Source organism: Rhipicephalus microplus, chromosome 7 (genome assembly GCF_043290135.1).
Source record: "Rhipicephalus microplus isolate Deutch F79 chromosome 7, USDA_Rmic, whole genome shotgun sequence".
In the NCBI taxonomy this organism is placed as follows: Eukaryota; Metazoa; Arthropoda; class Arachnida; order Ixodida; family Ixodidae; genus Rhipicephalus; species Rhipicephalus microplus.
In genome coordinates this window covers 68,123,114-68,137,759 of record NC_134706.1, presented here as the reverse complement: position 1 = coordinate 68,137,759, position 14,646 = coordinate 68,123,114, and the positions used below count along the sequence as shown (strand labels likewise).

At 43.4% G+C, this 14,646-nt stretch overlaps 1 protein-coding gene across 1 annotated transcript in view; it reads right to left on the bottom strand.

Moving 5' to 3' along the window:
* Positions 1 to 14,646, bottom strand: part of LOC142761748 (uncharacterized) — a 112,817-nt gene that overhangs the window by 5,252 nt on the left and 92,919 nt on the right. The gene's annotated exons all lie outside the window — the stretch shown is intronic.

Here is a 14,646-nt window from a genome sequence, read left to right as displayed (position 1 = left end):
GACACTGGAAGAGGGACACCATCTAGCGTATTCGGTTTAAATTGTGATAACTTCTTACTTTACAATGAGAAAATATCCACTGTATCACATTAAATGCATCAAATTTAAGGCCTCCGAATAGGTAGTGATCTTGTCAAAGCTTCGTCGAAAAGGAGTTAGTGCATATTTAGAGTGTGGTAATTAAAGTTACACTGATTAAATTGACAAAGTCGGTGTAACTAATTATTTTTGATTAAACTAATTAACTCATGTTTGAAAAAATTCACAATTTTTGAAGTAGACTGTATAACACCGTACATTGTTTAATTAATATATAATGATTAAAACTCCTTGATCCTTGTACTGGGAATGCAAAAAAGCCAACGTTTCGGCAAGTACACTCGTCTTCGTCAAGGTAGAAACTGTTTTGACAAAACATGTCTTCTTGTTGAAATGTTTCATACACTGCATCAGCTTGTTGAAAAAGATGACATCTTCACGCATGCAGTGAATGCCTTCTCACAAATAGTACAAATGGACGGCAAAACTTGCTCTTATTCAACTGGAATCAAGCACTCAATTTGCTAAAAGGTTTATAAATTTCCATTTCATAAGTACGCGTCATGTTGCGGAAGCATTGTTACATAATTTGAAGGTAGGTTTGTCTAGTTGTAAAATGCATAGGTCGACAGAATAAATGGACTCGCTCGGACTCTGACTCACGCAATTTTCCTCCAGCCAAACTCGCTCGGACTCAGACTCACAAGAGTATGACTTAACCGGGCTCACTCGAGATTAGACTCGTAAAACGTTTTTCTGAAGTAGACTCACTCGGACTCACACTCACGCCTAAATCTGAGTCTCGACTCATGAGTGAGTTTGCCGACCTGTGGCAATGTGACAGCTTTTTATACAACCGAGTATAGAAACATGCACCCGGAAAGTAGTACCATAAAGGGGTTCTGCGTTTTTGAGCTTGTATATCGCACCGGTCTTCATGTACGTGAATCGTAAATGACAAATAAATGTTGAAGTATACGCAACAAGAAAACTCGGCGTCTCAGATACTAGATGACGGAACTTGATTTTAGAAAAAAAAATAACTTCGTCCTACTGGTTCCAGAGCCCAAAGAAAGCGCAGAGCAGGGCAGCCTTTGTTTCTTTCTCTGCGGTTTTATATTGTCTTTCTCGTATCTTTATTTCTTGTACTCTTTTCCAGCGTTTTTGTGCTTTTTGCTCGTTATTTTCTCTAATTTTGATTTTTTTGCTGTTTTTGTTTTCCTTTTTTCTCTTACTCTTTCTATTTCACGCTCGCTTCCTCTTTAAATTTTATACAAGGCTTGTGTTGTCGTGTTTCCATAGCCACAGAAGCAATGGCCGCACTTTGTATCATCATCAAGTCTTTCGAAGAACAAGATACAAGAGACACGAGTACACCCTCAGCATGCTTGAGTCAGCTGTGATATGTAGGTTTGTCTGTGCTACACCAAGAGACAACGACATCATACGACAACGTGGCCCCCTAAAGAGTGCCGCAGTTAAACAAATTGGCAGATCCCACGTAGAGTGGAAATCGATGATATGCGAAGCACGAATGAGAAAGATTGATATGTCACTTTAAAACCAGAAGAACATCACGAGGTGAAGGTAAGTGATGCCGTACACGACTGACGTGTCACGATTATCATGTTGCGATGTGTCGTTTACCTTCTTAATCTATTCACGTCACGTGATACCAAGTTTAGTATATGTAAAGCTAGCGAAACGGCCGTGAGCACGCTATGAGCGTCATATGTTTTCATGTTCCTACGTAACACGCGTGTCAGGATTATCATGTTTGCACCAGTCATATATTTCTTCTTCCGACAATGTCACAGAAAACCCAGTTTGGTATATGTGGAGCTGGCGAAACGGCCATGAGCGCATCATGAAGGGCCCAATATACTCCGATGTAGCGCTGACGCGCGCGTTCGCTCGGCACAGCGATGCAACGTTAGCAAAACATGAAAACTCTATAGTCTGACACCAGGTGCGACCAGCGTCCATCGGCGCGGCCCTACGGCAATCCAGAGAACAGTGCATCTCCCTCTTTTTGTGACGGAGAGATGCCAGACGCGCTGAAACGCGCATGCGTCAATGCAACGCAGCGTGGCGCGCGCCTGCGAGTATATGGCAGGACCGGTGCCTGGCGAACGCCGGCGTGACGCGACTATATGAACGCCGGCGAGTACGCACACCGCTTCTCGTCGAAATGTATTGGCACATTGACTGGGGCATGTAGTCATGTTCTCACATGACACACATCTCATGATTATCATGCTTGCACCATTCACATACCTTCGTCGTCCATTCGCGTCGCGTAATACCGAATTGGTACATGTGAAGCTAGCGAAACGGCCATGAGTGCATCATGAGCGTAGCATGTAGTCTTGTCGTTACATGCCACGCATCTCATGTTTATCATGTTTGCGCAAGTATGATGCCTTCGTCATCCATTCACGTTCTGTAATGTCAAATTTGGTATAAGTGAAGCTAGCGAAACGGCCGCCAGCGCATCATGGGCATGGCATGTAGTCATGTTGTTACATAACACGCATGTCATGATTTTCATGTTAGGGTCTGTCGCTTGTGTTCGCCATGCAATCATGTCATACTATACCAGCTTTGAAACATAACGTGTTAACGAAACCCCTGTGAGAGCTGCAGCACCATGTAAATCATTACATTCATGAAATATATGTCATGATTTTCATGTTATGACTAGTTAATTATGTTCTTCATACAGTCATATAATTCCATACCAAGTTTGGTGTCGATACCATTATCTAAATGGCCAGGAGAACTAAATCCTGTAGGCGGCTAGATAAATGGATAGATAGATGGATAGATAGATGGATAGATAAATGGATAGATAAATGGATAGATAAATGGATAGATAATTGGATAGATATATAGATAGATATGCTCAAAGTACCTGAAGTTCGCTACGAAATGCTTCTCATTTAAAATGAATGACCTAGAACGAGCAATTCTGCAGGACATAGAATAGAACAGACTTCATTAAAGCAAATTATTTATGCAGAGTGTTATTCAAAGTGCCCCACTGACCATGGCCACTCGTTCAACCTGGCCAATTAGCACTAGCCTGCCAGCCAGGTCGAAGCTTGACGGACGTGTCTCTCACTGCTTGAATTCATCAATATTTTAATCGTGCAACCTCAAGGAACCTGCTCGCCCAACAGCACCAAGTATGCGCTCCTACTGAACGCAACAAAAACACTGAAGAAGCGTCTAGGATCAGGCTTATACCCATTGTTCATCCCATATAAGGGGACACCTCCCTATTTAAGGATCTTTATATAGGATGTAGCCGTAGCATGTATGACTGACTTTGGCTACCTATATAGAACGCCTGGGCCATATATGGCTGCATTCGTCCCAATATATGAACACATCTTGCCATATATGGCCATATAACATCCATATACGGTAATGGGTAGCCACATATGCTGATATGTGTACTACTATCATCAGAAGCAGCCCGAGTACGCCCACTTCAGGGCGAAACCCTCTCCCTTGATTCGACATTCAACCCGCTTTTTTGCCACGCCGCGGTGGTCTAGTGGATATGGTACTCGGCTGCTGACCCGCAGGTCGCGGGTTCGATTCCCGGCTGCGGCGGCTGCATTTCCGATGGAGGCGGAAATGTTGTAGGCCCGTGTGCTCAGATTTGGGCGCACGTTAAAGAACCCCAGGTGGTCGAAATTTCCGGAGCCCTCCACTACGGCGTCTCTTATAATCATATGGTGGTTTTGGGACGTTAAACCCCACAAATCAATCAATCAACCCGCTTTTGTGCTTTTCATTCCCACATTATACCTGCGAAGTTTGTGATATCATCGGCCCACCCAACTTCCTGTCTCTCCTTTGTGTGTTTGCCTTCTCTGGGAATCCAATCAGTTACCCTTAATGACCAGCAGTTATCCTGCCTACTTGCTACGTGCCCTGCCTATGTCCATTTCCTCTTCTTGATTTCCACTATGATATTCTTAACTCCGGTTTGTTCCTTGACTTACTCTGCGCTCTTCTATTCTCTTATGGTTACACCTATAACTTTCTTTTCTATCGTTCGCTGCGTCGTCCTTAATTTTAGCTGGACCCTCTTTGTAAGTCTCGAGGTTTCTGCACCGTAGGTAAGTAACGGCAAGTTGCACCTGTTATATACCGCCCTGTTGAGGGACAGTGACGATCTACTAGTCATGATTTGAGAGTGCTTGCCGAATGTGCTCCACCCCATTCTTATTCTTCTGGTTACTTCAATCTCGTGGTTCGGCCCCGCGGTTATTACCTGTCCTAAGTTGACGTAGTCTATTAAAACTTCAAGTGCAGTATTACATTTATCTTGAAGTGCGGTTCTCTTCCTAATTTGTACATCCGTTTTGCGCACGTTAGTTGTATGACCTACCTTTCTGTTCTCCTTGTCTAATTCAGTAATCATGAGTTGCAATTCGTCCCCTTTGTTACTCAGCAATGCAATGTCATCAACGAAGTGCAGCTTACTAATGTATTCTTTATTAACGCTTATCGCTGACTCTTCCCATTGTAGGCCTCTGAAAACCTAGCATTAGAAAGAGAGTGTCTTCCTGCCTTACACCCTCTTTATTGGGAATCTGTCGCTTGCCTTATGAAAGACTATGGTGGCTGTGGATCCACTGTAGATTTCTTCCAGTATGTTTATGTAGGGTTCGTCGATGCTCTGATTCCGTAGTGCCTGCATTACTGCCGATGTCTCGACTGAGTCAGACGCCATCTCGTAATCTATGAAAGCTATGTGTAGGAGTTGGTTGCATTCTGCGCATTTCTGTATTACTTGACTGATAGTATGAATATGGTCTGCTGTGTTGTAGCCTGTGCAAAATCCTCCTTGGTCCTTTGGTTTATCGAGTTATAATGTCGCCTTAATTCTATTAGCTATTATTTTTTACATAGTTTGTACAGAACGGACATTAACCTGATCGGTCAATAATTTTTGAAGTCCTTGACGTCTCCTCCCTTTTGAAATAATAGGATGTTGGCGTTCTTCCGAGATTTTGATACCCTTTTCGTCAAGAGACACTTTGTATATGTGATAGCCAGTTTTTCTAACACAATTTCTCTGCCATCTTTCAGGAGGTACGTTGTTACTTTATCTTCGCCAGCGGCCTTGCCTCTTTTTTTATTCTTTTTTGGGCTTTTTTTACTTACCGTGTCGTTACTGGTATGATGTCGAATTTTCCTGGGTTATAATTGATCCTTACAATATCACCCTGGTTGTTTCGGCTTCTGTACAGCTCGCTCTAAAACTCCCTCGCCACCTTAGCTATCTTATCTATTTTGGTTATGGCATTGCCTTCCTTGTCCTTTTTCATACATCCAATTTTTATCTATGCACAAGTTTGGATTCGCAGAGTTTAGGCTTCTGCAGCTTTTTACAGCCTGCTCAACATTCTCCATGTGATATCTTTTGATGTCGGCTCCCTAACGCCTAATAATTAATATTGAAAGCTCCACTAGCACTTTTTTGTTGGTTGCATTTGAGGCTGTCATGATTTGTTGTCTTTTGAAAAGATTTTTCGTCTCTTGAGATCGTTTGCCAGTGACCTGTCTAGTGATTGTACCTCCGAGTTCAATTGCACACTGTTTGGTGCTACTAGTAACATTATCGTTCATTGTGTCTATGCTAACGTCGGTCATCTCATTCAGTGCCTTGAATCAATTCTGAAGCAAACCTTTGTACATCTTGTACCATGCCTGGGTTTGCACACAGAGTCTATTTCATTTTATTTTCGCCCCCAGGACTTCGCCACGTCTACTTTCGGTTGGCCCGTTTATGAAGAAGGTATTCAAGATTTGTAAATAATTGCGTTCTGAACTCTACTAATAACTCCCCTCTGGCATTTCTAAAGGCAATGCAATATTTTGCCACTGCATGGTCTCCGGCCTATTTCTTGCCTACTTTGGCACTCAGGTCGCCCATCAGCATAGTATACACTGTCTTTACTTTATTAACGGCTGACTCTACAATCTAATAGAAGTGTTCAACCAAATGGTCATCATGGCTCGATGTAGGCGCGTAGGCCTGTACCACCTTCATCTTGTACATTTTTTTGAACTTAATTATGACCCTTGCCACCCTCTTACTGATGCTATGATATTTCGCCATGTTGCCAGAAATATTCTTGTGTATGGAAAACCCCATCCTTAGTTGTTTTCTGTTAATTAATTCACGGTAGCATAAAACGTGTCCGTTACTCAGCACTGTATAAGCCTCACGTGTCGTCCTAACTTCGCTGAGCCCTATTACATCTCATTTGACACCCTCGAACTTCTCGAATAGCACAGCTATAGACTAGCCTCACTAGACAGCGTTCTAGCGTTGATTGTAGCCAAGCTCAGATTCCAATGGCGGACTGTCCGGACCCAGAGTTTCTTAGCACTCTCCGCTTCGTCGCTGATCCGATCGCTGCCTTGGACAGTTGCTTCGCAGCCGCTTGGGACTAAGGACCAAGGTATAATTGCTGTAACATTAAGAAACTGTGGCCAGGTACTGGCCCAGGAGGGGGCGGGGCGTTCCTGCTGTGTTGAGGGAGTGCATTACGGGCAGCTGGTCACTGAGACTGCACCCCAGACCTCCCTTTTTTCTTTTAGCAATTCCTTTATCAAGCCTTTGAATAAATGTATGATCGGGAATAGCCTGGTATCTGCATTCGAACAGAGTTTTGTCATGACATGTCAGCCTGCAGCGCTATCTTTAAGCAGGGGGTTCTGTTGCACTTTCTTAGCACTGTAGAATACCACCTGACCTCCTATCAACTTCCAACTTCACCTGACTCGTACATCGCCTGGCCTTCTTTTCTTGACTGTTTCAAAGTTCATTTTTTTCCTAAAAAAAAACAGACCGACAAAAAACACCCGGCGAGATTTTGAACCTCTGACCTAGCGAGCATATGCCGGCGTAGTGGCCTAGGTGACCCTCCTTCTCACGAGTTCATTCTCTCCTAACGTCTTCCCGTCTCGCTCAATTTTGACATTGTTATCTTCAGGGTGTTCGCAGTGTCGGAGTTTCGCAATTTGGAGTGATTGCTTTCATCATTAAACGTCTCCTGTCAACTGACGAGTGGCGCCCACCTGTTTTGCGACTAATCGGCTATTTCCACGTGATTCTTACGTTCTGCGTATACGTCACGGGCGGTTGAAGTGCATAAAACCTAAATGCAAAAAAGTTTCCAACATCTAAAGAATAGACAGGTGCTGCATTTAAGGCTGCATGTTTGTTTGCGTTTTGGGGTAGCAAAAAAAAACTGTGGTAATAAATATACAAGTATACACAGTTGCCCTCAGTCGGGAATCAAATGTACGTATTAGTAATTCCATCTACGGTTAGCCTAATAACGTAAAATAGTGGATTAAAAGGCAAGGAGGAAATAATTTGTAGGTATAGAAAGTGGCGGAGAGCAAGAAACTTTGTGCAAAACAATGACGTGTTTACATCTGCAGAGCGTCAGTTTGAATTGCTAGACCAAGTCGTGGCACCACACTCACACCCAACTATAACTCCATGCGACGCGTTCAGCTCGGAAGAGCTCCTAGGTACTGTCTTACGTTTGGGTAACGTAAGTGGTGCTGGTGGGTACCCATGCTTTAGGATAAATATTTTAAATTTGCCTGCTTGTTTAGACAGCGTGCACTTACATTAGGTGCTGGAGGTAACGTAGCGTAGCACTCTAATCAAATAATATTACAAAGGATATTAGCGTAACACCGCCTCGTAAAACAAATGCATTGCAAAAAGTTACTAACAGTACGCAAAAAAAAAGAGAAACCGTTGCACCTTGAGGTGTCTGGAAACTTACGTATTAAAAAAGTCATAAAAGATAGTAAGTGCCCAAAAAGTAGCAGCTTATTTTACTCACTCTATGCCTGTGGTTACAAGCTTTCTACTAATTTTAGGGGCGAAGCTTCTTATGCCGTGGGTCATGCGGCCGCAATGTATGTAGAAGCTGTAGTACTCGTCGTCGTCGTAGTAGCAGTAGTGCGTCGTAGTAGTAGGTAGCCACCTCCGCGGCCGGACTAGAGGAGCGGCACGCGCACTCACTTAAATTGAAGAGGAAACCCACGCACGTTAATCATAAATGAAAAGATAATTGTTTCTGATGAAATAACTTACTGATACGAGTATTGGTGACTTAGGCTCCAATAAAATTTGCCTTGAATTTGATGCTTACTAAAAAAAAAGAAACTAGTATCAGAAGGACGCACTTTCAGCACTATGTGACCAGATAGTGTTGCCACTTTAAACTCGCTGCGCGTAACCGCCTTGCCTTTAGCAAGGTTTAGCGAGGGTTGGGGCGTAGTGCCATGTAATAGAGGTGGTAAAAGGTGGAAACTAGACACAAAGTGCTTGCCATTAGAAAGTGCGCGCGTTCCGCTCCTCTATTCCGGCCGTGCCACCTCTCGTTTAGTCTTTGGAATGTCCGCTAGATGGCGGTACTTGCATATGATGAATATATGATGAAAAAATGCGAGATCGAGGTACTTGGAGTGTTCACTAGATGGACGGATGGATGGACAGACGCACGAATAGAGAGAGACAGACAGATGCTCGGACGAATGGACGGACGCACAGACGGACGGACGCACGGATGGAAGAACGCATGGATGGAAGCACGGGTGGGTGGTAGGCACACAAATGGACGGATGCACGGAAGAATGCATGGACGCCCAGACGGTCACACAGACAGACAAACGAACGGACGGAAGCAAGAACGAACGGACGGACGTAAGTGCGGATGGATTGATGAATGCTTCGCGCCACTCATCATCGTGCACTCCATGGTTATGCTGTGATTTTTTTTAGAGTGCACACTTAAGGTACAGTGATTCGGCCGTGAACAGATATCAATTTGTTCGAATGCATTTCAACTTTAACGAACGCGTCAAAATGCAAGAGTGTGGGCCGAATCAGCCAACGTATCAGTCAAATCGCCAGCTTGAATTTAGCGCAATGGACTGCATGTACATCTTGACGCAAATTGAAGTTTTGCAAGCGTAACGTGATAGAAAGCAACACACTCCAACACGCAACAGCTCGAGTATGATTGATTGATATGTGAGGTTTAACGTCCTAAAACCACCATATGATTATGAGAGACACCGTAGTGGAGGGCTCCAGAAATTTCGATTAACTTGGGTTCTTTAACGTGCACCCGATTCTGAGCACACGAGCCTACAGCATTTCCGCCTACATCGGAAATGCAGCCTCGGCAGCCGTGATTCGATCCCGCGACCTGCGGGTCAGCAGCCGAGTACCTTTGCCACTAGACCGCCGCGGCGGGGTAACAACTCGAGTATCACGTTAGTTTAAAGATGAGTGTCGTCGCGGATGCATACATTGGCATACGTTAAGTCCCCCGCAAGGAAAACACGTCTTGTAGTAGTCGGGATTATTATATGTGTCATGACTACTGCCAGATTTGTTTTTCTTGGTACATTTAGATCTAGTACAAGGAGTCGGCAAACGCACCTCAAAGTATTATTCCGCAGCGTGGAATATCGGTTGCTGGAAATGAGATAATGTTCAGTTGTCTCATGTACACCCCAAAAGAGAACAGTTAGGAGAAGCTGCCAGATCAGCTCCGTGGAAATAAAAAATAAGACATGGAGTCTGACAACCTAGTCGAGTGATTGCAAGTTCAAGTTGTCTTGTTTGAGATAGTTTACTGTTCCACCAGTGTCTTGAGGTGTGAAATGGTTGAACTCGATGGTTGAATATAACGATCGACGCTCGCTGATTCTTTGGGACGTCTCTGAAGAATGCGACAGTAGCCACGCTTCCTGGTTTCTGTTTTTTTTGATGAAATTTGTTATATTTTACTGCTGGTCAAATTACCAGCGGCCTCTTTTTAGAAGTTTCTAGTCAGCAATGGACTCTAAATAAAAAAGAGTCGAAGTCTTCTATTTCACCCGACCACCTGTCTCCACTGAATAACTAGTTATCTTAATTTACATATTAAATGTTGTAATGAATAACTCTAGCTTTTCTGAGATGAATACCACAACAGAAGAAGAGTGCTAGTCAAGTCGTCAAGAAAAAATTGCATTGCCTTTAGTTTGGAGGATTTCGGGTCATATTTCTTCGACCCCCTGTGTATCGACTTTCCATATTCCAAGGGTGCAACCAAGCACGATAGATGCGTAGAAAAAAAAGCCGGGTCTCGCACTTTTCTGTTTTCTTTTAAACTATTAAAAATAATAAATTTAGTTCAGACCAATTGTTTGTTTTTCGCTGCTTTGGTGATTTGTGAAGCATTTATCAGTTATAACCTCGTTTCACCTCTTCGCCACCCAACGTTGGCACTTCGTTGCACAGCTGATATGCTCTGCAAAAAAGCGCGCTTGCGGTTTCAGGTACGTCATTTGCGTTTGCGCCTATCTTGATCTTTTAGCATAACACATACATAAGAACGCCGTAGCGTAATGTGCTTGTTTTATATGCCACATATTAACGCCACAGCACTAAATAGCTCGTTTTGCAGAAATTTTACTGTCGGCGTCGTTGTTGTGAGCCAGAAATAATTTTAGGCGTGAGCGAAAAATCAGGAACAGAGTGAGGACCAAACCTGGGTCCAAGTGGGGAGTGAACTCGGGTCGTTTGCGTGGTAAGCGGATGTTCCACCACACAGTCCTGCCTCTGCTTGTGAAAGCAGTGAACTGCTTGGAAATGCAATGAAAGTAGCTTTATTGCTTCAAAAACTCACGCGTCCTGTATACATGCTTCTCAATGCAACATGAAATATTGCAGTGATGATACTTGGTAGAAGCATCCATTGCCAACGAGCGTCAGAATATGGGATTATGATAATGACTCCGTGGTTGAAAGCCGGTGCCCCACTACAAAAGGCACACACGCTACTGTGCCTATTCCGTCAACGCTACGTGTTGGGGCCATAGTAAGTTCGAAAATGTTTTATGCATTAGGTGTTTGAAGTACGCACTATAGGAACTAAATATCGCTGTCACATTGAACTCCTAAAGGCGAAACATTAGGGTCCCCAAATTTTTTATTAGTATACAAGTGGTCAGCTTTTTCTTTTATACGAGTTCACATTTTGGCTAGTGCACAGGACACAAGGGTTTGTTTTTAAACGAAAGTGCTGATTTTTTGGCAAAGGCAGCGCTTTTGGAGCCAATCATTCCGGTTTTGCCACTGACAGCATACATTACGATTGCAAGATTCAGCACGCTAACATTCCAAGAACTCTTATCAGACCCTGTCTTGACAGCTTCTCCAGAATATAATCACCTATTGTTTCTCTGGAACAGCGAGTTATCGCGGTCGAGAATAATGGAAGTGGCTATACCCACTCTTCGCTTCCGGGTTACTTTCCTCCTTTTTTACCTGCATAGAGCAAGTCAAGCGCTGTTACTTCTGTAAGGACGAGGAAAGAATTAGTCATTATTTTTATCCTGTCGCCAGTAGATGTCATTGAGGAGTAGATTCATAGCATTGCCTATTCGAAACTTGGGTCAGGAAATATTCGAATAAGTTGTTCTTTTTGGAGCCTCTAGTCTGGCCTACTGTCACAGGGATATTTACTATGCCATAGATTAATTTATCAGTCAGACTAAAAGAATAATGGATAATTTAATCCATTCTTTTAAACATTTCAATATTAATATTCAGTAATTAAGTTTGTTATATTAACTATTCCTAGCTTATACGTGAAGTTATGTGAGAAGAGGTGAAGAAGAAGGACACCGCACGCGCACGCCTAGCTCGCGCTCGCACCTGCGCACGTAGTGCACGCTCAGCGATTGGGCGCCATTAGGATGCTTGCAGTAGCTGGTATTTTCATCACAAGATCTCGCTAAGCAGAACACAAGTCGCGTCGCTCGCCATCGGAGATCAGCTCAACGTCAAGCGGCAGGATCCTCGTAGCAAAGATTTGGTTTGCGTTTCATTCCTAGTAATTCTTGTTAGTTTCTCTCAACTGAAACGTTGTTGAAGCCCTTTGGAGGTCAGGAAGTCAGAATATTCTGATGTCTTTATGATCACCCGGCCAAGGGCACTCCCCTTGGCTGGCCGCACTACCGGTCAAGGATTGGCCGCTCGATACCCTGCTACGCAGTTGAGATAGCCACGTCCCTGTAGCTCTGGTTCCTACAAATGGGGGTTTCATTCCAATGAAGAATCCGAAGGTGATACAACTGGAGCTTCAGAAAGCCTCATCGCTTTTCCAGAAGATTACGGAGGTTCGCCAGTTCGGCCGAGGGGGTATCCTGTGCTGCTCTGCAGACCAGGATTGCGTCCGAGAGCTCCTGAATTGCTCTAAATTTGCTGCACAGCCGGTGAGCCCGTTTATTCCAGCTCATCTTGCATGTACGAAGGGCATAGTCCGTGGGGTGGATACGAGTCTGACACCTCAAGAAATTCTTGACTTATTTGCTGTAGCTGGGGCAGTTTCAGTCTATCGATGCACCCGAACGACTGATAAAACAAAATCGCCTACTGAATCAGTTATAGTAACTTTTGCAGGAAGAGTTAGGCCAAAAGAAATTAAGGCATGGCCACTAATCTACTAAGTAGAACCACTTTCCCCGAAACCTTTGCAGTGCTCAAAATGTTGGCGATTCGGCCACAGCATGAAAGCATGCAGATCACAGGCTAGATGTCGTCTGTGCGGAGAGAGTCATGACAGCTGCGATTGCAAATCCGATGACCAGAGGTGTTGCTTGTGTAATGGAGCGCACCCTGCAGACTCTGCTGAATGTGGTGCAAAAGAAAAAGAAATGGGTCTTTCTAGAAATCATAGAACGCAGGCGTTGCTCTAGGAGGGAGGCGGTAGCAGAAATGCATGAAAGATCGAAAGGTTACGCAGGCATAACATCCCGTCACACAGCGGCAATGGATGCATCGCTCGCAAAGTCGATAACTGAGGCTATTGAAAAGTCCACTGAAAAGGCAATGCAGCGTCTGGCAGCTACTCTTTTTGAAGCCTTGGCTGATATGTTAACACAACAGCTGACACAAATCATTGGTACAGTTTCTGTGTAAAATGGAGATTCCCATGCTCTGTTGATTTCAAGGGGTACAGAGGAGGAAAATCAGACAGTCAATCATAGATCTATCTCTCCGAAAGCAGGACCTTCAAAAAATAGAGTTCAGGCTGAGTCAGAACCTGCGACAGATGATTCAGGAGACTTTACAGATATGGACACAGAATCTCTAAGAACTTTAAAACGTAACAGATCTCCCCTTTCTTAAAAGTCTTCTCAGAACCCAAAATCCAGGAAATACTTGTCAAAGAAAGACTTCTTTGAGAACCTTTCAAAAAATGATTTCTTGAAAAAAGATATTCTGGATGAGGCAGTTTCTTCTGCCGGTATAGCATCAAAATAGGTTCCCTAAAAATCTGCAGTGGAACTGCCGGTCTATTTGGTCGGCAACTACAGATTTACAATATATTTCTTCGCAAATTTCTCCCGACATAATTGCCATTCGGGAAACCTGGCTTGGTAACGGTGAAAAATTTTACATGAAAAATTATCGATTAATACGGCTGGATCGGCCGAGTAGAGGTGGCGGTCTGGCTTTCTTAATATCAACTAAATTTAGTCACAGAGCCAAGATATCGTATCAGTGTATGGACACGAATCACGAAATTCTAGTGTTAGACATAACACTACCAGACTGCTCACCTTTCTCTTTTGCAAATGTATACTTTCCTGCAGGAGTTCAAGACACGAGATGCCTCGATATTATGGTAGCTTCATGCAGAAAACAAATAGTACTGTGTGGTGATTTCAATTCTCACCATGTGTCTTGGGGCTTCAAATCTGATGTATGCGGAAGACGTTTGTGGGAATGGACGCTGGATAATAACTTCTCCTGCTTGAACTCACACGTTGCTACATTTGTAAGGGGTAACTCTAAATCGACCATTGATTTAACATTTTTCAGCCCCACTTTAAGCATATCCTCGTGGAATGTATTAGATTGGGCTACAAACAGCGACCACCTTCCCATTACGTTTGAAATTAAGTTCCAGAGGTTTTGTTTGGCAGGGAAAGTTGGCTCATTCGTAAATTATGCTAAATTACAAAAAGACTTAAAGTCTACGTTGACTTTTCGCGAGGAAATGCAGGAAGACCTTAGGGCTATGAGTCTATCTGCGGTGTAGAAACGATCACTAAAAAATTCAACGTTTACTGTAAACTCGAACAAAGCGGGATATTTTAGCCCGTGGTGGAATCTCGAATGTGTCATGGGGTATAGAAAGCGAAAAGCAGCTTGGAAAAAGCTGTTAATTAACCAATGCCCCAAAAATTGGAGTGATTATAAATTCATGGCCGCCGATTTTAAGCGTCTAGTGCACAAAGCAAAAGAAGACTATGATATGAATAAATTTAATTATTTGTCTAAGTCTAAAAGTAAGAAAATGCTTTTCAGGTTTTTACGTGCAAGAAAAATGATTCCACAGACAGAAAGCAGTCATTCCACCATTATGTCTCCTCGCGAACTCTCTGAATTCTTGGAAAATATTGCTATAGGCTTGCAAACCAGGTTTACGACAATTATGCCAAAGTCCATGGTGAAAGTAAGGGTGGATTGTGATTTCCAGGAGGTAT